This window comes from Salvelinus namaycush, chromosome 33 (genome assembly GCF_016432855.1).
Source record: "Salvelinus namaycush isolate Seneca chromosome 33, SaNama_1.0, whole genome shotgun sequence".
NCBI lineage: Eukaryota > Metazoa > Chordata > Actinopteri > Salmoniformes > Salmonidae > Salvelinus > Salvelinus namaycush.
In genome coordinates this window covers 13,350,924-13,374,409 of record NC_052339.1, presented here as the reverse complement: position 1 = coordinate 13,374,409, position 23,486 = coordinate 13,350,924, and the positions used below count along the sequence as shown (strand labels likewise).

The following is a 23,486-nucleotide window of genomic DNA, read 5'->3' as shown; positions in this document are numbered from 1 at the left end:
GCAGCTGGTGACATTAGAGGCTGATCTAATAATAATTGGCCTACAGTGATACAACCCAAAGCTGTCAAACCTCTACTTCACTGGAATGACAAATGTTAGTCTCCTAGACATATTCTTCATTGTTTACGTTAAGGGTTAGTCTTCATTGTAGACAACAGAGAGACTCCTGTTCCATAGGAGCCTGTATCAGTTAAATCTGCTGATACACGAGACCAACAAACGTCTACAGGTTGCGCGTGCCAGTACCATTTGAGATGCAAAAATACCATCTGAGACGCAAGCGCTTCGAGGTTCGCAGCGTCAGCACGCATAATCTACAGCTGGATACTTCTCATAGTATCCAGGCCTGTCTCTATTACTATTCCAAGGTTGAGGAGAAGACTGGCGCCTCAGTTGAGGGGTTTGGAACAGCTTGGATGTTGAGGCTAAAGGTTTCAGTTTGTAATATGACACCCCAACTCTCCTATAGGCTTACCACTCATTCAAGGCTCTATAGTCTAGTGTGTGTATATGCATAGGCTTGTTTAAAAAAAGTATCTATTATCTTACAGTAAAGAGAAGGTAATGCTTTTTGACATGTTATCATCTCATGGCTAAGTCATGCTATCCTGCCTTCATCATGAGCCCTCTGAGTAGTTTTACTAGCTACTCTACACAGGAAGTCTGTGTGAAGTGTGTGTGTAGAGCTCTACACATAGTCTCAAGATGTTAGCAATGGCTACCTGCTGCTGCCACAGACTGTATGTGAACACAGCCTCAGGATGCTATCTATGGCTAACTGCTGCTGCCACAAACTGTATGTGAACACAGCCTCAGGATGCTATCTATGGCTAACTGCTGCTGCCACAGACTGTATGTGAACACAGCCTCAGGATGCTATCTATGGCTAACTGCTGCTGCCACAGGCTGTATGTGAACACAGCCTCAGGATGCTATCTATGGCTAACTGCTGCTGCCACAGACTGTATGTGAACACAGCCTCAGGATGCTATCTATGGCTAACTGCTGCTGTCACAGACTGTATGTGAACACAGCCTCAGGATGCTATCTATGGCTAACTGCTGCTGTCACAGACTGTATGTGAACACAGCCTCAGGATGCTATCTATGGCTAGCTTTTGCCACAGACTGTTTATGACCATTCACCGTGTGAACATAAGTAGCCTCAGGATGCTATCTTAGTATAGTTAGGGAGTGTAATGTCTCTTGGTCGCTGAACGAATGAGATAAGGATGGCAGTTTGATGGAGAAATGTATTACATAATCACATCAGGATAAATATGACCGCACCCATGAACACACACACACACACACACACACACACACACACACACACACACACACACACACACACACACACACACACACACACACACACACACACACACACACACACACACACACACACACACACACACACACACACACACGGGTCCCAGGGGAATGTTTAGGGTGCCCGGGCGTGCCTGGCCTGCTGCTAGTTTAGGAAGGTGATTTATGGTCTGTCACAGCTGGACTCTCTTCTCCTCACATTCCTTCACACTGGGTACACGGCTACTTCTTACACTCACACACACAACCTCAAGCGGAGTTCTCTAAGCTCTATTTTGTGAAGTTTTCATGTGTACCCAAGCCCCTACTACCACTGCACTTAAATCACTGGCAAAGCTTTTCTCAACTCAACAGTAATGTTTTAACTGACTTTAATTATGTACCATTATGGATCTGTTCAATGGGATCCTCATGTGATGTTAATGTCCTATTGAGCCTTCCTTCGTCCTAGCATCCTCTTCCCATGCTGGGCCATTATCCTCCCTCCCTGTGTTTCAGCCTGAGACCAGATGCTTATAGCTCTGCATGCAATGAGCTTCTGTGCGTTGTAGGGGCTTAAACAGAGTTGTAGTTGTGAAGAAACAGGACTTGATATTACTGTACATACAAATCCTCTACATACAAAGTGGTGATCCAAACATTCAAAAGAGGCGTGTGTGTTTATATGCATGTGTGCTTGTCTGAGCGCGTGTGTGTGTGTTCAAGCCTGTGTCTGTAAGTGTATGTGGAGGATGTTGTCTGTGTCTCTCTGAGTACTGATGACTTTAGTAAATCTGCAGTAGTCTCCATCTTGGCACCGTGCAGTTGGCCTTGGGTTTGGAGAGGCTCCATATAAATTGCCTGTAGGATTTGGAGTGGCACGTCATGTGCTGGGCTCTATTAACACAGGGGTCTTGTCTCAAATGGCACCCTATAGGCCCTGGTAAAAAGTAGTGCACTATAAAGGGAGTAGGGTGCCATTTGGGACTAAAGCAGACTGTGTGATGGTAATCCATGCTGATCATCTCAGTCTCAGCTAGAGCCGGGCTGGCACATAAAGCAGGCCTGGGGATATTTAGAGAAAACCTCAGAGTTATGGCTGACCTCACTGACTCCAACTCTAGCCCCTTTTCCAAATCTCTCTCTCTCTCTTTTTCCAAATCTCTCTCTCTCCCTCTCCCTCTCTCTCAGCTCAACTCTCAGGGGCTCAGTAGTTGATTTAGAGCTAGGCTAATTTCAATTTCCTCTCCCAAATTCTCCTGGATCTCTCCTGCATAGGACGCAGGGATCTATTGTGACTGGTCGTAATAGACTGAGACCCAGTGTGTCAAGAGTATGACTGGGTGTATCAGGTCAACCTAACAATCCTCAAAAGCCCTACCACATCCCAAGATAATCACATATAAACTCCAGCGCCACCCCTTTCCCTGAGGAAAATTATGTTCATTAGGGATTTCCACTGTGTTTCACTGTGGCTAACTTTATTACATGGATTCAATTAGATTTATTTTAAACAAAAATGTCACACAGATGAAGGGACACCAGAACTTGAGATCTGCCATTTTCCTTCCTGTCCAGATAGAAGAGAGAGAAAGAGAGTGATGAGGTAACTGTGGTGTTTTATAAGTAACAAGGGAGTCATCACAGTGCCACAGTCACACCATGACTTTCATACCACCCAAACACACATGGCCTCTGTGGAGGCCACAAGAAACCTATAAATGTCACAATATAGAGACAGAATACTGACCCATAGACGAGAGGTGAAAGGTGAACTGCTGCCTGTCATGGTTAGTTCACATCCAATGGCTTGCTGTGTGTTTGTGTGACTCGGAGTGTGATCAACTAGCTCAAACTCTCTTTGCAGAGTTTCGTGGAAATTCAGTACCGAAAGAGACTTGGTCATTTCTTCAAACAATCATCTTTATTTAATATTGGTTAATTATTGCAATGATGAAACTGTCGACCCCACACTCTGAAGTGTGTTGCAGAGTACTTAACTGCTAATGAAAAAACATAAAGGACCTAAAAATGCTTAGTCAGCCTGGTTCCAACCTTCCCATAAGCTACCTTGGTCCATCTCCTGGTTATCTGCACGGGATATTGTTTAACTTCCAAACCGGCTTAGTTTCCCAGATTCCAGGAGATGAGTCATTGAGGCATTGTTCTAAACTCTTCCAGGCTATCTCTATCTCAGGTCACACACACCACATCTTGTCTATGGAATGCCAGCTTTTAGGTTTTATCACCAAGTCATTGTCAGCTCAAGCTATCTCTAGCAGACTAACTGCAGGAAGCTGGAGTGGAAACCATCTCTTTAACAGTTGCCAGCTCAAGCTTCAAAAGACTCCTCTCAGTTAACTCAGAAAGGAAGAGAGAGAGTTCTAAGATCCTTACTCTATTTCATAAAACAACCATTTGGTGCATAAACATAACATCATCTTGTAATTATGCTACCACATTCCCCCATTTTGAGAATTCTCTCAACTTAAAAGCAGAATTACAAGGTTTAAAAATACATTTATTCCATTTAGTGCCTAATGAACATGACCCAGGACAAGCATCATGATTCCACTATGTATAAGGTATCGCCTATGGACTCTAAACCATTAGCATAAACCTACTATAGTTCCCAAGTATTGTCATTGTCATCAAAAATTGGAATTTGGCAATGGATATAAGTCAAATAGATTAGGATCAGTTTCACTCTCAGGATCAGATCACCCTCTCCATTCACCAAGGCTTGCTGAGAATAGCCATTGGTCAACATTTTCAGCACACAACAACCTCTTTACCCATGTCACAATCAGAATAACGACAATCAAAACAATCAATACATAATACATTAATTGCTCCACTCATATAGTTTTTAACATACTAAAAACTTACTCAAATCAATCAGTCAGTTTTAAAAATCATTCAGATCCCAAATCATAATTCAAAAGCCAATTAATTATCCATCCCACAATTTATAATGACATTCCTCAGTGATTCACATTGGTTCTATCACTCAAAATTAAAACTCTCAATTTAACACACATCAACACTGGCAGAATGTACATTTATATTAACATACAATATATTCACCTTTATAATTAACCCAATTAACTCTCTTATCAGGGTTATAATTACAGATCAGTATCTCCATGCATTCTTAGCCTAAATTACTATCAATTTAGCAGTGTGTAAACCTTCTCGATCAACCTGATACCCCAAATAATAATTTCAGACAAGTCTAAATCAATTAGGTGCACAGTTGACCAACCCCCTCCCTTCTCTGGCACTCAATCTTCTGGAATCTCTTCATTTTTCTTCTTCAGATAGCTTCACAGTTCAAAGTGGATGATCCATGACAATGTCCCAATTTCAATGTCTCACCTGAACCCCACCACAACTCCTACTATGTCTTGTCGATTTGCCAACCAGTATACAAGCAATATGAGAAAGGTTTTGGAATGAATCTCTCTTCACGCTCATTCCATGTGAACTTCTTTTGCACTCCTGAGAGAAAAGGCATGAGAGAAAAGGCAGTCGATAGCTTCAACTGTATGCTTTACACCAGTTGCTGGCTTGGACTCAGGTTTCTTGATAGAACTGGTGCAGGACAGGTCCGTAGTGAACGCCATTTCTTCAGCCGGTTAGAGTTTTTTTTTAGGTCCACACCATTTGGTCAAATTATCCCTTTCATGTACTGTATATAGATACCATCTCCATCATAACCTCGAGAAAGGACAGATCAGAACAACATTTCAGTTCAGTGCATCTCTGATTCAGGAAATCCAGACAAGCATTCACTATATGACAAATTATTACTTCGGTCCAATATTCTTAATACAAATTTCTAAAACAAATGTCAAAAAGAATAACATCACATTCTCTTGAAACAATTTTTCCAAATTGGTTTATACTCCCCATTAGAGGTCGACCGATTATGATTTATCAATGCCGATACCGATACCAATTATTGGAGGACCAAAAAAAAGCGAAACAGATTAATCGGCTGATTTTTATGTATATATTTGTAATAATGACAATTACAACAATACTGAATAAACTCTTTTATTTTAACTTAATACATAAATAAAATCAATTTAGTCTCAAATAAATAATGAAACATGTTCAATTTGGTTTAAATAATGCAAAAACAAAGTGTTGGAGAAGAAAGTAAAAGTGCAATATGTGCCATGTAAAAAAGCTAACGTTTAAGTTCCTTGCTCAGAACATGAGAACATATGAAAGCTGGTGGTTCATTTTAATATGAGTCTTCAATATTTCCAGTTAAGAAGGTTTAGGTTGTAGTTATTATAAGAATTATAGGACTATTTCTCTCTATACCATTTGTATTTCATATACCTTTGACTATTGGATGTTCTTATAGGCACTATAGTATTGCCATCCTAATCTTGGGAGTTGATAGGCTTGAAGTCATAAACAGCACTGTGCTTCAAGCATTGTGAAGAGTTGCTGGTAAATGCAGGAAAGTGCTGTTTGAATGAATGCTTACGAGCCTGCTGCTGCCTACCACCGCTCAGTCAGACTGCTCTATCAAATATTAAATAATAGACTTAATTATAATATAATAAACACACAGAAATATGAGCCTTAGGTCATTAATATGGTCAAATTAATTACGGTCTTTGTTTGGAAGAAATGGTCTTCACACAGTTCGGAACGAGCCAGGCGGTCCAAACTGCTGCATATTCCCTGACTCTGCTTGCACAGAACTCAATAGAAGTGACACAATTTCCCTAGTTAATATTGCCTGCTAACATGAATTTATTTTAACTAAATATGCAGGTTTAAAAATATATACTTGTGTATTGATTTTTAAGAAAGGCATTGATGTTTATGGTTAGTTAATATTAATTGTTGCATTGGTGCAATGACAGTGCTTTTTTTGCGAATGCGCTTGTTAAATCATCACCCGTTTGGTGAAGTAGGCTGTGATTCGATGATAAATTAACAGGCACCTCATTGATTATATGAAATGCAGGACAAGCTAGATAAATTAGTAATATCATCAACCATGTGTAGTTAACTAGTGATTATGTTAAGATTGATTGTATTTTATAAGGTAAGTTTAATGCTAGCTAGCAATTTACCTTGGCTTCTTGCTGCACTCCCGTAACAGGTGGTCAGGCTGCCACGCAGTCTCCTCGTGGAGTGCAATGTAATCGGTGTCCAAAAATGCAGATTACAGATTGTTATGAAATTTGAAATCGGCCCTAATTAATCGGCCATGCCGATTAATCGGTCGACCTCTACTCCCCATCACACTGTCAACTTCATCGCAGAGTCATAGGATCAGGAAATTAGACTGCTAATCCTTAGGGAGTAGTCTCGATCATCCAGCAGACCCAATCTGGTGAGATGTATCGAAACATAACAGAACAAAAAATGCAACAATACATTGAATACATTTCTATATATCACTCAAGGTGTGTAAACTTCAACCCAAAAACCTCAAACTGGTAATTCCTCCATTTTGACACATGACTCACCATGTGAGTCATTTGTAAAAACAACACTGCAAATCAAATTCAAATTACAACTCTTAATAACTCCATAAAAAATATTTGTACCCATAACTTCATAGTAAATTAGACTGGACAGGTCTATCCTTCTCGTCCTCCTATTAATTATAAAACTTCTCCGTAATTATCAGCATTACAAATTACCTTCAAATCAGTATTAAAGATTACCTTTAAAATCATCAACCAACCATCTCTCGGCTTTCCAGTGAGGGTGATCAAACCACACTAGAAAGTCAGGTCAGAGGTCATTCAAACCCTTCAAATAAGTGTTACTTTACTCTATTATACCAATTATCTATAAACAATCAAACATTTCATACATTTCGCATTCCATGTTTCAGTAACTTTCTTCAGAACATTTTTTATCAAAATAATTCACGTGTTCAATTAAAACTCAGAAAACAAAAACTTGTGTGTGCCTCTTTAAGATACCACGGCACTAACCTATATTCATAACCAGTAAGTTGTGTGTGCGTGCTGGTGTGTGTGTGTGGTAAACCATATGGCAAAAACAAAAAAAATGTCCAGGCCTTATTTAATTTGGTAGCTCCTCTTTACCACAGAATCCGGATACCTTAATACCTATAAAATTGCCTAATTTCACTAACCCCTCACCCAAGGCCATAGCCTCAGGAAACATTTCAAAGAGAGAGAAAATGACTACCCTCATTCTCCTGGAAGAGAAAGTGTCAATTTCTTTAGCATTCACTATACTAATATCATAATCAGCAACCCCAAAGGTTTTAACTACAAACAAAACATGATAATAATAAGCCTACTGTACTCTCTCAAATCATTAATCGTTTGTTTTAATGTACCCCAACGTTTATGTACGCTTAATTTAGCATGCGCTACCCATAGAGATGGCAACATGTATCTCGCCACCGAGTCTAACAATTCACTCCCATGTCATATTATGTGACTGGTCTCTCTTTTCCATAACCATGTAAAATTATCCTGGTATCATTACCAGACCAATGTCCAACAACATATGTAATAGCTGTTTCCCCTTAGATTGTTCCTGTTAGTCTTTATTTAACTAGGCAAGTCAGGTAAGAATAAATTCCTATTTACAATGACGGCCTACCCCGGCCAAACCCGGACGACGCTGGGCCAATTGTGCGCCGCCCTATGGGACTCCCAATCACGGCCGGATGTGATTCAGCCTGGATTCAAACCAGGGACTGTAGTGACGCCTTGCGCCACTCGGGAGCCCTAATACTGTGTTTCATTAAGTGGAATCGACAACGTCTAAAATAAAAAAAAATTGAACCTGTTGTTTAACAAATGTAGAACCTTTAAAAAGTTGATGTTGTCTCATCAGCTTAATGTTCAATACTTATTTCAATCTACTTTAATTACTGGACACTGTTCCACGTAATGGAAACAGATTATCGTTTTAAATGACATTACCTTCCTGCTTCATTTTACTGGAGTTACCTAAACTACAAAACCAAGCAACAATAATCAGAAACTGTCAAAGACTGTTTCTCATACCTCTACTTCAAATGTCCCACTTCCTGCTCGCTTTCAACCGCAGCTAATATTTTTTACAATCTCATGGCTCGATCCCTCTACTCATCATTTAACCTTGTATTTAAACCTCAGCTTTTCAAATTACAAAAATATTTCATTATTAGAGTGCTATCAAGCTCTCTCTAGCAGACTAACTGCAGGAAGCTGGAGTGGAAACCATCTCTTCAACAGTTGCCAGCCCAAGCTTCAAAATACTCCTCTCAGTTAACTCAGAAAGGGAGAGAGAGAGTCCTAAGAACATTACTCTATTTCATAAAACAACCATTTGGTGCATAAACATAACATACTCTTGTAATTATGCTACCACAAGGGTCTAAGACAGTGAACATAGTGAAGGTCTTGACTCTAACACCTTTTCAATAAACAGTGGACTTGTTCTAATTTGTTTGTTCTGCCTGGCCTGCAGTGTCTTGGTATTGCCACGCTGTAAAAATAGAAAGACTCAAACCATGACGAAGCCATGAAAAGTAGAGAGCTGTTGTTTGGAGGGTGTTTGAATGTAAACCCAATGGAACTGTTATGATACATAGGAAGTATTTAAAACAGAATATAAGTACTCTGAAACACCTAAAGTGGTAATTTAAAAAAATTCAGTGCATGTAAAAGGCAGCATAAAAAAATCTACAAAAAATGTGGGCAGACTGTGTCTCTCATACAATCAAATGGTTAAGAAATGCACACGGTTTTTAGCCTAAGTATTGATTGATGATGAGGGCCTATGGAGAATATTTTTTGTAGAGTTCCACCTTCATTTTTTCATTGCTTTATTTTGACAGATTAGAAACAGGAGGAGACAGAGGAATAAAAGTGGGACAGGCAGAAGCGGGAATTGAACCCCCGACTTCTCAGGCAGTCAAACGGTACATTTCATTGGAATTTCACACACTCAACCACAGCCACACTGTAAAAAAAAATGTCTTGGATGAATTGATTCAAAAAACAACCAACATGTACTTAATAAAAATGAATGCAAATCATTTCAATGATTTGTTCATTTTATTTTACCAAAACATTTAAGAATAAATCCAAAATGTAAGTATATTTAATATGAGGATAACCTAAGATAGAGATAATTGAGTGATTGAACTAATTAGAAGTCTGGTTTTAATCTCCTTGCACTTCCTATCCCACTGGGCACACACTGGTTGAATCAACATTGTTTTCATTTGAACTAAATGAAGTTGAATTAACATCTGTGCCGAGTGGGATCTTGCCATGTGGCTCTGTATTTAGAGGAGTGTGGGTAATTCAATTTTTTGGGACTTTATGATTATTTTACATAAATGTTTGAAGAAAGAAAAGTCTACTTTCAATATTAGTATTAAGCAGCTTGTTGTGCCATGAGGTGTAATGGATCATGATGAACGATCATATATCAAAACCATCAGGCAAAATTCTGTTCAATGATGAGATGACCCATTCAGATATTTCTAACTTTTAATGGTAGAGGCATACCACCCTGCACCCCACTGCTGGCTTATGAGGGCCAGTAGGAGGCACTCTTTCCTCTGGTCTAAAAAAATATCCCAATGTCCCATGGCAGTGATTGGGGACATTGCCCTGTGTCGGGTGCTGTCTTTCAGATGGGAAGTTAAATGGGTGTCCTGACTCTGTGGTCACTAAAGTTCCCATGGTACTTATCGTAAGAGTAGGGGTGTTAACCCTGGTGTCCTGGCTAAATTCCCAATCTGGCCCTCATACCATCATTGCCACCTAAACATCCCCAGCTTCCAATTGGATCATTCATCCCCCCTCCTCTCCCCTGTAACTATTCCCCATGGTGTTGCTGTAAATGAGAATGTGTTCTCAGTCAACTTACCTGGTTAAATAAATGAACAAGTATTCTGCAATGCTTGCTGTAAAACCTCCAGTTACTGCTGGTGGATTGGGAACTGTGCTCAGCAATGCCTGCCAAAATGGGTTAATCTGGCAAATGATCAGATACATAAACCAATAGAAATACTCCAGAAGACGTGATCTAATTCTACACAAGTAGGGTTGCACATTTTGGGGAATATTAAGAGGTGGAAACTTTCTGTGGGAATTAACAGGAATATATGGGAATTAACGGAAATATATGCACATTAATATTAATACCATTTAAATGTAGATTTTTTTGGCATTGGATATATTTACCATATCATAAGTAGACATAATTGCAAATGATTAAATCCTTCCAATAGAAAAAAAAAACTATTTAGTTACGAATTGAACTTTAATTAAATGAGTTGACTCTTCATGTGGGATGAATTCACTGAACAACAAAAGAAAGGGAATATTGAATGATCCCCAATGATCCATCACATTTCCCAAAAATGTTTTCTACATAAATCTGTAAAATGATAGTCTAGAAACTAAAGCTTTGTCTTCCTCTCAGGCTTAGTGATGACACCATAGGCCTAGTTGATCTCTGCACCAGACAGGATGCTCTTGCCAGCATACTTGGGGTCCAACATGTACGCTGCGGTGTGTATGGGCTTCAGGCAGAAGTCTTCACATTTTTTGATGTATTTCAGAACTGCAGTTTCCTCTGCTTGGAGCAACAGTGAAGTGGGCAGGGCAGTACAGATTTCTTCTCTTACATCTACAAGCAGAGTCTGAACATCAGACAGGGTGACATTGTCTCCCTCAATCTGCGCAATGGCTACTGATATAGGTTACAGGAGTTTCAGGCTGCTTACCACTCTCTCCCAAAATACATCATCCAGGAGGATCCTCTTGATGGGGCTGTCCATATCGGCAGACTGTGATATGGCCATTTCTTGGAGAGACTCCTTCCCCTCCAGGAGACTGTCAAACATGATGACAACACCACCCCAACGGGTGTTGCTGGGCAGCTTCAATGTGGTGCTCTTGTTCTTCTCACTTTGCTTGGTGAGGTAGATTGCTGCTATAACTTGATGACCCTTCACATACCTAACCATTTATTTGGCTCTCTTGTAGAGAACAATGTATCCATTGTTTTCATTGCCATGATGTCCTTGAGGAGCAGATTCAGTGCATGAGCAGCACAGCCAATGGGTGTGATGTGAGGGTAGGACTCCTCCACTTTAGACCAAGCAGCCTCCATGTTCGCAGCATTGTCTGTCACCATTGCAAATACCTTGACTGCCTTCAGCTCATCTGCAATGTAGAGAGCGGAGTGTCTGTTGTCCCTTGTGTCTGTGCTCTTGTAGAATACTGGTTGAGGGATGGAGATGATGTAGTTAATTATTCCTTGCCCACAAACATTCGACCACCCATTAGTGATGATTGCAATACAGTCTGCTTTCTCAATGATTTGCTTGACCTTCACTTGAACTCTGTATCCAGCAAATGAGTAGATAAAGCATGTCTGGTTGGAGGGGTGTATGCTGGGCGAAGAACATTTAGAAATCTCTTCCAATACACATTGCCTGTGAGCATCAGAGGTGAACCAGTTGCATACACAGCTCAAGCAAGACATTCATCAGCATTTCTCTGACTATGTTCCTCCATTGAGTCAAAAAACCTTTTGATTCCAGAAGGACCATGAGCTGTTGCTATTGATAAGGTGTCTGATTCATCATTTTCACCTGGAATGGAAGTAGAGGGACTTTTGTCAGAGGTTGCTTGATGTGAGTGCTGAGGGAACTATATGCACTTGGCCAGATGATTCTGCATCTTTGTTGCAATCTTCACATATGATTTGGCACAGTATTTGCAAATGTACAAAGCTTTTCCTTCTACATTAACTGCAGTGAAATGTCTCCACACATCAGATAGTGCCGTGGCATTTTCCTGTAAAGATTTTTTTTTTATCTAAAAAATACAATTCCATGTACAGATAAATAGTTAAGCAGTTAGATTAAACAACTCATTTGTAAAATAAATATTTTAAAATGAAACATGTATGGAAACAGGTGAATTAACACTCCTCAGTTAGCAGGCTCAAGCAAGCTAAAACCCACACAGTAGCAAAAACTAACTAGCAGAAATTGTTAACAAGTTAGAAATGATTTAGGCTACTATTTACTAGTTAACAAAAAATAATGTATGTCATATAAAATATATTCACCCCACCCAGTATTGTAATCAAAACTTACCAGAAAGCATGTAGTCCTTGGCTCAGACAGTGTAGTAGTGTGGGCTCAATAGCATTTTATTAGTGTGCAAGAGCTTGTGAATCAGCTGTACATGTGATGGAAGAGTGCACTGCACATGTGCATGCAGAGGGTTGCAATTCCATTGAACTGGGGATAGTTTAACCAAAATATGCCACAAGACCTATAATTGCCTTATGTGTATCCCATAATAGAGGTTCACTATTATAAGCTAACTTTTTGATGAATTTAAGCAAAATTCCCAAAATTCCCAGGCTTCACTTCCCACGGAAAATTTCTGGAAAGTGTCCGACCCTTTGCAACCCTATGCACAAGACAGGATTTGAAAGCTTTAAAGAGAGGAAACTAGAAGGTATCTAATTCTGCACTTAGCTGAACTTAGTGTTTTTAACCTCTTCCGGTAGTGCTCCCAGTCCTTGGCAAGGTGTTGCACCACACTTGAGTAAGTGGTGTTACAACACACGGCGTCATGTTTCAAAACATCTCAGGATGATGTGTTTCAATACTCCAGCAAAGTTAAGGTTTCGTCTCCTTCAAGTTAGTGGCAGCTCAGTTGCCACTAGTTTTGGTGTTACATTGCACTTCAATGTAACAGTGCAGGAGTTTGCCCATATTAGGAACATCCTTCAACTTCCATGAGTATAGCGCCACTATTTTATCATGTCTATAGAATGTGCTTAACTAGAGCACATCTGTACACTGTCATCATCATTATTTCCCATGTGACCCAAACGTGACTGTGCAAGCTTACGGATACACAATTAATGACTGTTTGGGCCTGTCGGGACATAGTCATCAATACCTTATCTCTGTTTGGCAATTCTGTCTAGGCGACACAATGCATTGTTATCACCTCTTAACACTACTCAACTGACACAGCAGCCATTTTGTGCCTGGCGTTCCAGGTGATAATAGACCCTGGACACTTTCATCGACCATCTCTGACTGCACTGTGCTGTGTCGTTACGTGAGGCTTGGGAAGTCACATTCACAAGGGTCTGATTTGGTTAATATCTCCTTCTGTTCTTACTGAACTCAAATATCATCTTCAGAAATCCCCCAGATTCCTGTCGGACGGCTAATGCATTTGTTAATGAGAAATATCTATATCGTTACTCACACAGCATATCTGGAATAGAATCAACGTCAGACTCATTTCGTGTCTGTGATGGTGTTCCTTCCTGTCTATAATAATGTCTGCCCAATGCTATCTTGATTAATTCTACTACACAACTTAAACAGGGAACCTGTTGCTCTTGATCGCTGTCGGTCTCTCAGACACCTTCGTCTCCTCAGTCTGTGTGTTAAGAGATGGCATCATTATGTTGTGAATCAGCTCTTTGTTTCTCAGGCAGGCAGCATACTGGCCCCCCTCAGAGTTGTATGCAGAAGTCTTTTTGTGGTCCCACACTGAAAGCAGATCCTACCAGCACAAAGAGCCTGCTAATGAGGTGAAGAGACTGGGCGACGAGGTGTTGTAAGAGGGTTGTAAGAGTGTACAGACTAATATGAACCTCCTTAGGATCAGATAAAGAGACACCTGTCGAGACGAGGGTATGGGTAATAATGGCTGAAGGAATGAGGTAGCAGACAGTGTGACACAACAGGTCACTGGGTCAACACGGGATCAGAGATTTCAGGTTTTTCTTCTCTTGAAGAGACTACATCACTCTTGGTAGCCCACTTTGTCACTGGAGTCATTTGTTAAGACTAATAGCTAGATTCATAACAAGAATGGGTGGCTTTGCAATGGCTTTTTAGGGCTCAGGAAAGGTAAAGCTCTTATCTTAATGGACTGCTTTAAGCACGTATTTTCACACAATACTTCAGAGTAACAATTAAGGTATTGAAAAACATTTAGATGTTCACACTTTTGGTGTGTTTGAACTTGTCACCTGATGAAAGAGAACATGAAACAGTTGGCTAGTCTGGCGGTGAAACACAGAAACAAGCTGAACACTACATTTCTCACAGGGAGAACAGTTTTCGCTTTAGAGAGCTGGAGCTGCTTAAAGATTATTATTTATTTTTTTATCCCTCTGCAGAACCTTTTATATGGGTTGCGACCCAAATGGCACTGTAATCCCTTTATAGTGCACTATTTTCGACCAGGGCCCATAGGGAATAGGGTGCAATTTGGGACGCGTCCATGACAAATGATCCTTGGGTTGACCATTTCCCGCAGACTATCCTCGAGTTAACTCTACCCCCTGTCGTCCCAGACACTGTCATGCTTTACTGTAATATAAATGGTTATTTTACGATGGAGGTCTTGCTTGTAGGTGGTGGTGGAATTTAAAAAACTAAAAACACTGTCACACTCCGCCATGGTCCTGCTGTCTGATGGAGAGATGGAGATGAACGTTCTATTTGAAGTCCAACTGGGGTGAATCACTGGAGTGAGTGGAGAAATAAGAGATGTCAAATGAATTCAAGTTGATGTAGGCCTACGGTGTTTTGGTGTATTGAAGTGTTAGTGTGTTCTGTGTTCAATTAAATGTACGTTGAAGTGTTGGAGGGATCATTCTGTGGTTGCACCAGTTTGCATGTGTTTGTCCATCTGACTGTGTGTGTGCTCTCTCAGCATGTGTACCAGAGCTGTGCTCCATTGATGTGGCCAGCTGTTTAGCCCTCGGGGGGCAGGTCACACTGGGGCAATACAGGGGGACAGAGTGTCCTATGGCCAGGGGAGGTGAGGGAGGGTGACAGATTGTCCCATGGCCACAGGGGGACAGAAGTGGCTGCACCCCAAATGGCACACTATCCCTATAAGTGTACTACTTTGACCAAAGCCTTATGAGCCCTGGTCAAAAGTAGTGCACTGTAGGAGAAAAGGGTTCCATTTGGGATGGGCTTAGTGTGTCCCATTATGTTCCCTCAACCCCTCTATGGTCATGGGACATAACCCTGTATCCCCTCTATGTCCCTAAGTGTTTCATGCACACAGCAGGGTTACAGGGTAGCAGACTGGGCCATCGGCTCAGTACAGCCCAGCAGGGTTGTCAGCTGGGACAGGGCCAGTTTGTCCTGACCGTCTCGGAGGTCAATAAAAATCGACCTAATCTAATCTAGCTGTACAGTAGCATGAATATCCTATGCTACATGCTCAATCGCTTGGCACTGATATTAAGGCTATGTCCGAAATGTCACCCTATTCCCTAATGTAGGGCCCATAGGACTTTGGTCAAAAGTAGTGCACTATATAGGGAATAGGGTTCCATTTGGGACATAACCTAAGCTTTTGATCCATTATGGGGATTTATTGATCTCCAATCCCTGTAACTTGGCTGGTTGTCTGATTTCACTGAGGGAGATCTGGAAGTAGACCCATGTCAGAAATCTGTTGTGATTTTATCTGTTTCTTGTAGTGGGTTTGTGGTCTGAAATGGCTTCCAGATTCCACACTAATTTTCTCTCATGTCTTGGTTTTCTGTGTAATTGTAACATCTGTATTTTAGTGTTATGATTTTTGTTCGTATGTATGACAATAAAATAACATTACTGCTAAAATACTACTGTGGTTGAGCTGGTTTTGAATATACATTTCTATTACTTGCTTTTCTTTGTCTTGCCTTTTTTTGCCTCACAAAAGTCCGTTCTAAAGTGTATTATGAATATAATTTGATATTCAAGACCATCTATTGTAATAAACGTATTTACAGTAACTCCCATCTTTTACTCTGGTGTCAGAACTACTGGGGGAATTCTTGTACCCCGTATAATAACCACAAATAGAAGGAAAAGACCACACAATTATTCCCCGTTTGACTTTGGAAGCTCTTGGCCTGGCGTACCACTCTGTTTACAATTTACAGAAAGGGTCCAGAAATGTGCACGAAGGCATCAAACCCACAGACTCTATTCTGTAGTGTGGAGGGGAAAACGTTAGGGAAGGCCAGCTTGTTAGTTTGTCCGTCTATCTGTCTGTCTGTCTCTGTGTATATGTGTGTGCATTTAAAGCACAGTAGTCAGTCAGCCATCCCCAGAGGTTATCCTAATAAGGATATGAAGGAAACGAGCTGAGATGTTTGGCTTGACTTCTGACCTGCGTGGTCTACGCTTCACTACCTGTGTGCTATGAGGGTTGGGGGGGACTGCTTTTCTTCGCCTTGCATCTACAGTAGTTATTCACCTTGTAGTTTTGCTCAAAGCTGGAAAAGCAGGCAGTTCTCATCAGATGAATGTCTGTGTATCTGTCTGTGTATCTGTCTGTGTATCTGGCCTAAAACCCTGCCATTGCTTTGCACACTTATCTAAATACATGGGTGGGAGACGGATTACATCGTTTTACTTTGCAATGCCGGTCTGTGATGGCGACAGGCGTGCATGCGCTGAAGTCCAAGCCCCACTCTCCCTTCACTTGAGCTAAAGACGAGTTCTGGAACTGTGGCGACTACTTAAGTTTTTTTTAAGCGCCTGCTTTGGGCTGGATGTGTCAATGTGTAGCTCATACATGGATCATATCTCAGCAGAAGTTATGTTTCACCTCAATTAGCCATAAAATCCTTCGTTTGTAAGCAACTGTTTTCTGGAAGCTGTGTGCTGATATTCTGAGCACTGCAAGCTTGGCCCACTTGGGCCACCACCCCCCTAGCAATTTGAGTTCTAGCCTATGAGCTTCAGCCCCTCGGTATTTGAGTGACAGCTAGCAAGATGCACATTGATGAGTTGCACAGTGAAAGAAGAAGGCCCAGCATTATCCAATGAGGTTGCAGGGCGGGCCCAATGGCCCAGTGCCACAACAGAGGGAGAGGGAGCGAGATGTTTGTATCCTTTAGCTTGTATGTCCACCAGTTCACTGGTTATGTGTACCTAATGGTTTTGCCCAGCAACGTGGAATTTGCGGGAAGTAGCTCAAGCAAGGTATTTCTACCGGGCTTTGCCAATGTTCGGTAATCTTTGTTTATGAAAGCGTCCATGCGCTTAGGCTGTCTGTGATGTTACAGGGCATGTAGCCTGATTCTAGGCCAGATTGGATTGATTGAAAGGTCTGGTTTTGGTTTCACAACCAGTATATTTCTGTAAAGCGTTTGTTTGTTTTGTATGTCATTTTTGTATATATTGCCAACATTATTATTGATCCTAAATACTGCTACCATCACTAGCCTATCCTCATTTTGTGAATAAAACCGCTCTTTTGAACCTTATCCTTTGCCTCCTATCTGCCAACCGCTACTTTTTCACTTTTTCACCCCCCCAATTCAGCTCTCTTCCTGCAAAAAAAGGTCATGGTCCAGAGAGAACCAAATCAACCTCAACCTGTTACCTGCCTTGAACTCTCTCTGTATTGCCTAAGTCTTAGCTAATGATTCCTCTCTCTCTCTCCATCTCCCGCTCCATCTACCTTCTCCCGCTCCATCTCCATCTATTTCAATCTGGTCTAAAATAACCATCTCATCTCTTCTCTCTAAGAAAAGCCATGTCTCGTTTCTCTTCTCTCTAAAATAAGACATGTCTTACCTCTTCTCTCTAAAATAAGCCATGTCTTACCTATTCTCTCTGAAAATAAGCCATGTCTTACCTCTTCTCTCTAAAATAAGCCATGTCTTACCTCTTCTCTCTGAAAATAAGCCATGTCTTACCTCTTCTCTCTGAAAATAAGCCATGTCTTACCTCTTCTCTCTAAAATAAGCCATGTCTTACCTCTTCTCTCTGAAAATAAGCCATGTCTTACCTCTTCTCTCTAAAATAAGCCATGTCTTACCTCTTCTCTAAAATAAGCCATGTCTTACCTCTTCTCTCTAAAATAAGCCGTGTCTTACCTCTTCTCTCTAAAATAAGCCGTGTCGCACCTCTTCTCTCTAAAATAAGCCATGTCTTAACTCTTCTCTAAAATAATCCATGTCTCACCTTTCTTCTCTAAAATAAGCCATGCCTCATCTCTCTTCTCTAAAATAATCCATGTCTCATCTCTCTTCTCTAAAATAAGCCATGTCTCACCTGTCTTCTCTAAAATAAGCCATGTCTTACCTATTCTCTCTGAAAATAAGCCATGTCTTACCTCTTCTCTCTAAAATAAGCCATGTCTTACCTCTTCTCTCTGAAAATAAGCCATGTCTTACCTCTTCTCTCTAAAATAAGCCATGTCTTACCTCTTCTCTCTGAAAATAAGCCATGTCTTACCTCTTCTCTCTAAAATAAGCCATGTCTTACCTCTTCTCTAAAATAAGCCATGTCTCACCTCTTCTCTCTAAAATAAGCCATGTCTTAACTCTTCTCTAAAATAATCCATGTATCACCTATCTTCTCTATAAAATAATCCATGTCTCACCTCTCTTCTCTAAAATAAGCCATGTCTCACCTCTTCTCTCTAAGATAAGCCATGTCTCACCTCTCTTCTCTCTAAAATAATCCATGTCTCATCTCTCTTCTCTAAGATAATCCATGTCTCACCTGTCTTCTCTAAAATAAGCCATGTCTTACCTATTCTCTCTGAAAATAAGCCATGTCTTACCTCTTCTCTCTAAAATAAGCCATGTCTTACCTCTTCTCTCTGAAAATAAGCCATGTCTTACCTCTTCTCTCTAAAATAAGCCATGTCTTACCTCTTCTCTCTGAAAATAAGCCATGTCTTACCTCTTCTCTCTAAAATAAGCCATGTCTTACCTCTTCTCTAAAATAAGCCATGTCTCACCTCTTCTCTCTAAAATAAGCCATGTCTTAACTCTTCTCTAAAATAATCCATGTATCACCTATCTTCTCTATAAAATAATCCATGTCTCACCTCTCTTCTCTAAAATAAGCCATGTCTCACCTCTTCTCTCTAAGATAAGCCATGTCTCACCTCTTCTCTCTAAAATAAGCCATGTCTTAACTCTTCTCTAAAATAATCCATGTCTCACCTTTCTTCTCTAAAATAAGCCATGCCTCATCTCTCTTCTCTAAAATAATCCATGTCTCATCTCTCTTCTCTAAAATAAGCCATGTCTCACCTCTCTTCTCTAAAATAAGTAATGTCTCACCTCTCTTCTCTAAAATAAGCCATGTCTCACCTCTCTTCTCTAAAATAAGCCATGTCTCACCTCTCTTCTCTAAAATAAGCCATATCTCACCTCTCTTCTCTAAAATAAGCCATGTCTCACCTGTCTTCTCTAAAATAAGCCATGTCTCATCTCTCTTCTCTAAAATAAGCCATGTCTCAACTGTCTTCTCTAAAATAATCCATGTCTCATCTCTTTTCTCTAAAATAAGCCATGTCTCACCTCTCTTCTCTAAGATAAACCATGTCTCACCTCTCTTCTCTCTAAAATAATCCATGTCTCATCTCTCTTCTCTAAGATAAACCATGTCTCACCTCTCTTCTCTCTAAAATAAGCCATGTCTCACCTCTTCTCTCTAAAATAAGCCAGGTCTCACCTTCTCTCTTTTATTTATCTATTTATTCTTCTCTCTAAAAAAATCCATGTCTCACCTCTCTTCTCTAAAATAAGCCATGTCTCATCTCTCTTCTCTAAAATAAGCCATGTCTCACCTCTCTTCTCTAAAATAATCCATGTCTCACCTCTCTTCTCTCTAAAATATGCCATGTCTCACCTCTCTTCTCTAAAATAATCCATGTCTCATCTCTCTTCTCTCTAAAATAATCCATGTTTCATCTCTCTTCTCTCTAAAATAAGCCATGTCTCCCCTCTTCTCTCTAAGATAAACCATGTCTCACCTCTCTTCTCTAAAATAATCCATGTCTCATCTCTCTTCTCTCTAAAACAATCCATGTTTCATCTCTCTTCTCTCTAAAATAAGCCATGTCTCACCTCTCTTCTCTAAAATAAGCCATGTCTCCCCTCTTCTCTCTAAGATATGCCATGTCTCACCTCTTCTCTCTTTTATTTATTTATTCTTCTCTCTAAAATAATCCATGTCTCATCTCTCTTCTCTAAAATAAGCCATGTCTCACCTCTCTTCTCTAAAATAAGCCATGTCTCACCTCTCTTCTCTAAAATAAGCCATGTCTCCCCTCTTCTCTCTAAGATATGCCATGTCTCACCTCTTCTCTCTTTTATTTATTTATTCTTCTCTCTAAAATAATCCATGTCTCATCTCTCTTCTCTAAAATAAGCCATGTCTCACCTCTCTTCTCTAAAATAAGCCATGTCTCACCTCTCTTCTCTAAAATAAGCCATGTCTCCCCTCTTCTCTCTAAGATATGCCATGTCTCACCTCTTCTCTCTTTTATTTATTTATTCTTCTCTCTAAAATAATCCATGTCTCATCTCTCTTCTCTAAAATAAGCCATGTCTCACCTCTCTTCTCTAAAATAAGCCATGTCTTACCTATTCTCTCTGAAAATAAGCCATGTCTTACCTCTTCTCTCTAAAATAAGCCATGTCTTACCTCTTCTCTCTGAAAATAAGCCATGTCTTACCTCTTCTCTCTAAAATAAGCCATGTCTTACCTCTTGTCTCTGAAAATAAGCCATGTCTTACCTCTTCTCTCTAAAATAAGCCATGTCTTACCTCTTCTCTAAAATAAGCCATGTCTTACCTCTTCTCTCTAAAATAAGCCGTGTCTTACCTCTTCTCTCTAAAATAAGCCACGTCTCACCTCTTCTCTCTAAAATAAGCCATGTCTTAACTCTTCTCTAAAATAATCCATGTATCACCTATCTTCTCTATAAAATAATCCATGTCTCACCTCTCTTCTCTAAAATAAGCCATGTCTCACCTCTTCTCTCTAAGATAAGCCATGTCTCACCTCTTCTCTCTAAAATAAGCCATGTCTTAACTCTTCTCTAAAATAATCCATGTCTCACCTTTCTTCTCTAAAATAAGCCATGCCTCATCTCTCTTCTCTAAAATAATCCATGTCTCATCTCTCTTCTCTAAAATAAGCCATGTCTCACCTCTCTTCTCTAAAATAAGTAATGTCTCACCTCTCTTCTCTAAAATAAGCCATGTCTCACCTCTCTTCTCTAAAATAAGCCATATCTCACCTCTCTTCTCTAAAATAAGCCATGTCTCACCTGTCTTCTCTAAAATAAGCCATGTCTCATCTCTCTTCTCTAAAATAAGCCATGTCTCACCTGTCTTCTCTAAAATAATCCATGTCTCATCTCTCTTCTCTAAAATAAGCCATGTCTCACCTCTCTTCTCTAAGATAAACCATGTCTCACCTCTCTTCTCTCTAAAATAATCCATGTCTCATCTCTCTTCTCTCTAAAATAATCCATGTCTCATCTCTCTTCTCTCTAAAATAATCCATGTCTCACCTATCTTCTCTAAAATAAGCCATGTCTCACCTCTTCTCTCTAAAATAAGCCAGGTCTCACCTTCTCTCTTTTATTTATTTATTTATTCTTCTCTCTAAAAAAATCCATGTCTCACCTCTCTTCTCTAAGATACGCCATGTCTCACCTCTTCTCTCTTTTATTTATTTATTCTTCTCTCTAAAATAATCCATGTCTCATCTCTCTTCTCTAAAATAAGCCATGTCTCACCTCTCTTCTCTAAAATAAGCCATGTCTCACCTCTCTTCTCTAAAATAAGCCATGTCTCCCCTCTTCTCTCTTTTATTTATTTATTCTTCTCTAAAATAATCCATGTCTCATCTCTCTTCTCTAAGATACGCCATGTCTCACCTCTCTTCTCTAAAATAAGCCATGTCTCACCTCTCTTCTCTAAAATAATCCATGTCTCACCTCTCTTCTCTAAAATAAGCCATGTCTCACCTTTCTTCTCTAAAAAAATCCATGTCTCACCTCTCTTCTCTAAGATAAGCCATGTCTCACCTCTCTTCTCTAAAATAAGCCATGTCTCACCTCTCTTCTCTAAAATAATCCATGTCTCACCTCTCTTCTCTCTAAAATAAGCCATGTCTCACCTCTCTTCTCTCTAAAATATGCCATGTCTCACCTCTCTTCTCTAAAATAATCCATGTCTCATCTCTCTTCTCTCTAAAATAATCCATGTTTCATCTCTCTTCTCTCTAAAATAAGCCATGTCTCCCCTCTTCTCTCTAAGATAAACCATGTCTCACCTCTCTTCTCTAAAATAATCCATGTCTCATCTCTCTTCTCTCTAAAATAATCCATGTTTCATCTCTCTTCTCTCTAAAATAAGCCATGTCTCACCTCTCTTCTCTAAAATAAGCCATGTCTCCCCTCTTCTCTCTAAGATATGCCATGTCTCACCTCTTCTCTCTTTTATTTATTTATTCTTCTCTCTAAAATAATCCATGTCTCATCTCTCTTCTCTAAAATAAGCCATGTCTCACCTCTCTTCTCTAAAATAAGCCATGTCTCCCCTCTTCTCTCTAAGATATGCCATGTCTCACCTCTTCTCTCTTTTATTTATTTATTCTTCTCTCTAAAATAATCCATGTCTCATCTCTCTTCTCTAAGATACGCCATGTCTCACCTCTCTTCTCTAAAATAAGCCATGTCTCACCTCTCTTCTCTAAAATAATCCATGTCTCACCTCTCTTCTCTAAAATAAGCCATGTCTCACCTTTCTTCTCTAAAATAATCCATGTCTCACCTCTCTTCTCTAAGATAAGCCATGTCTCACCTCTCTTCTCTAAAATAAGCCATGTCTCACCTCTCTTCTCTCTAAAATAATCCATGTCTTACCTCTCTTCTCTAAAATAACCATCAACTCTCTTTTCTAAAATAAGCCATGTCTCAACTCTCTTCTCTAAGATAATCCATGTCTCACCTCTTCTCTCTAAAATAAGCCATGTCTCACCTCTTCTCTCTTTTATTTATTTATTCTTCTCTCTAAAATAATCCATGTCTCACCTCTCTTCTCTCTAAAATAAGCCATGTCTCACCTCTCTTCTCTCTAAAATAAGCCATGTCTCACCTCTCTTCTCTAAAATAAGCCATGCCTCATCTCTCTTTTCTAAAATAAGTCATGTCTCCCCTCTTCTCTCTAAAATAAGCCATGTCTCACCTCTTCTCTCTTTTATTTATTCTTCTCTCTAAAATAATCCATGTCTCATCTCTCTTCTCTCTAAAATAAGCCATGTCTCCCCTCTCTTATCTAAAATAAGCCATGTCTCACCTCTCTTCTCTAAAATAAGCCATGTCT

The 23,486-nt window shown here is 40.0% G+C and overlaps 1 protein-coding gene across 2 annotated transcripts in view; it reads left to right on the top strand.

Moving 5' to 3' along the window:
- LOC120028005 (partitioning defective 3 homolog) overlaps window positions 1-23,486 on the top strand; it is a 577,327-nt gene that overhangs the window by 49,380 nt on the left and 504,461 nt on the right. The gene's annotated exons all lie outside the window — the stretch shown is intronic.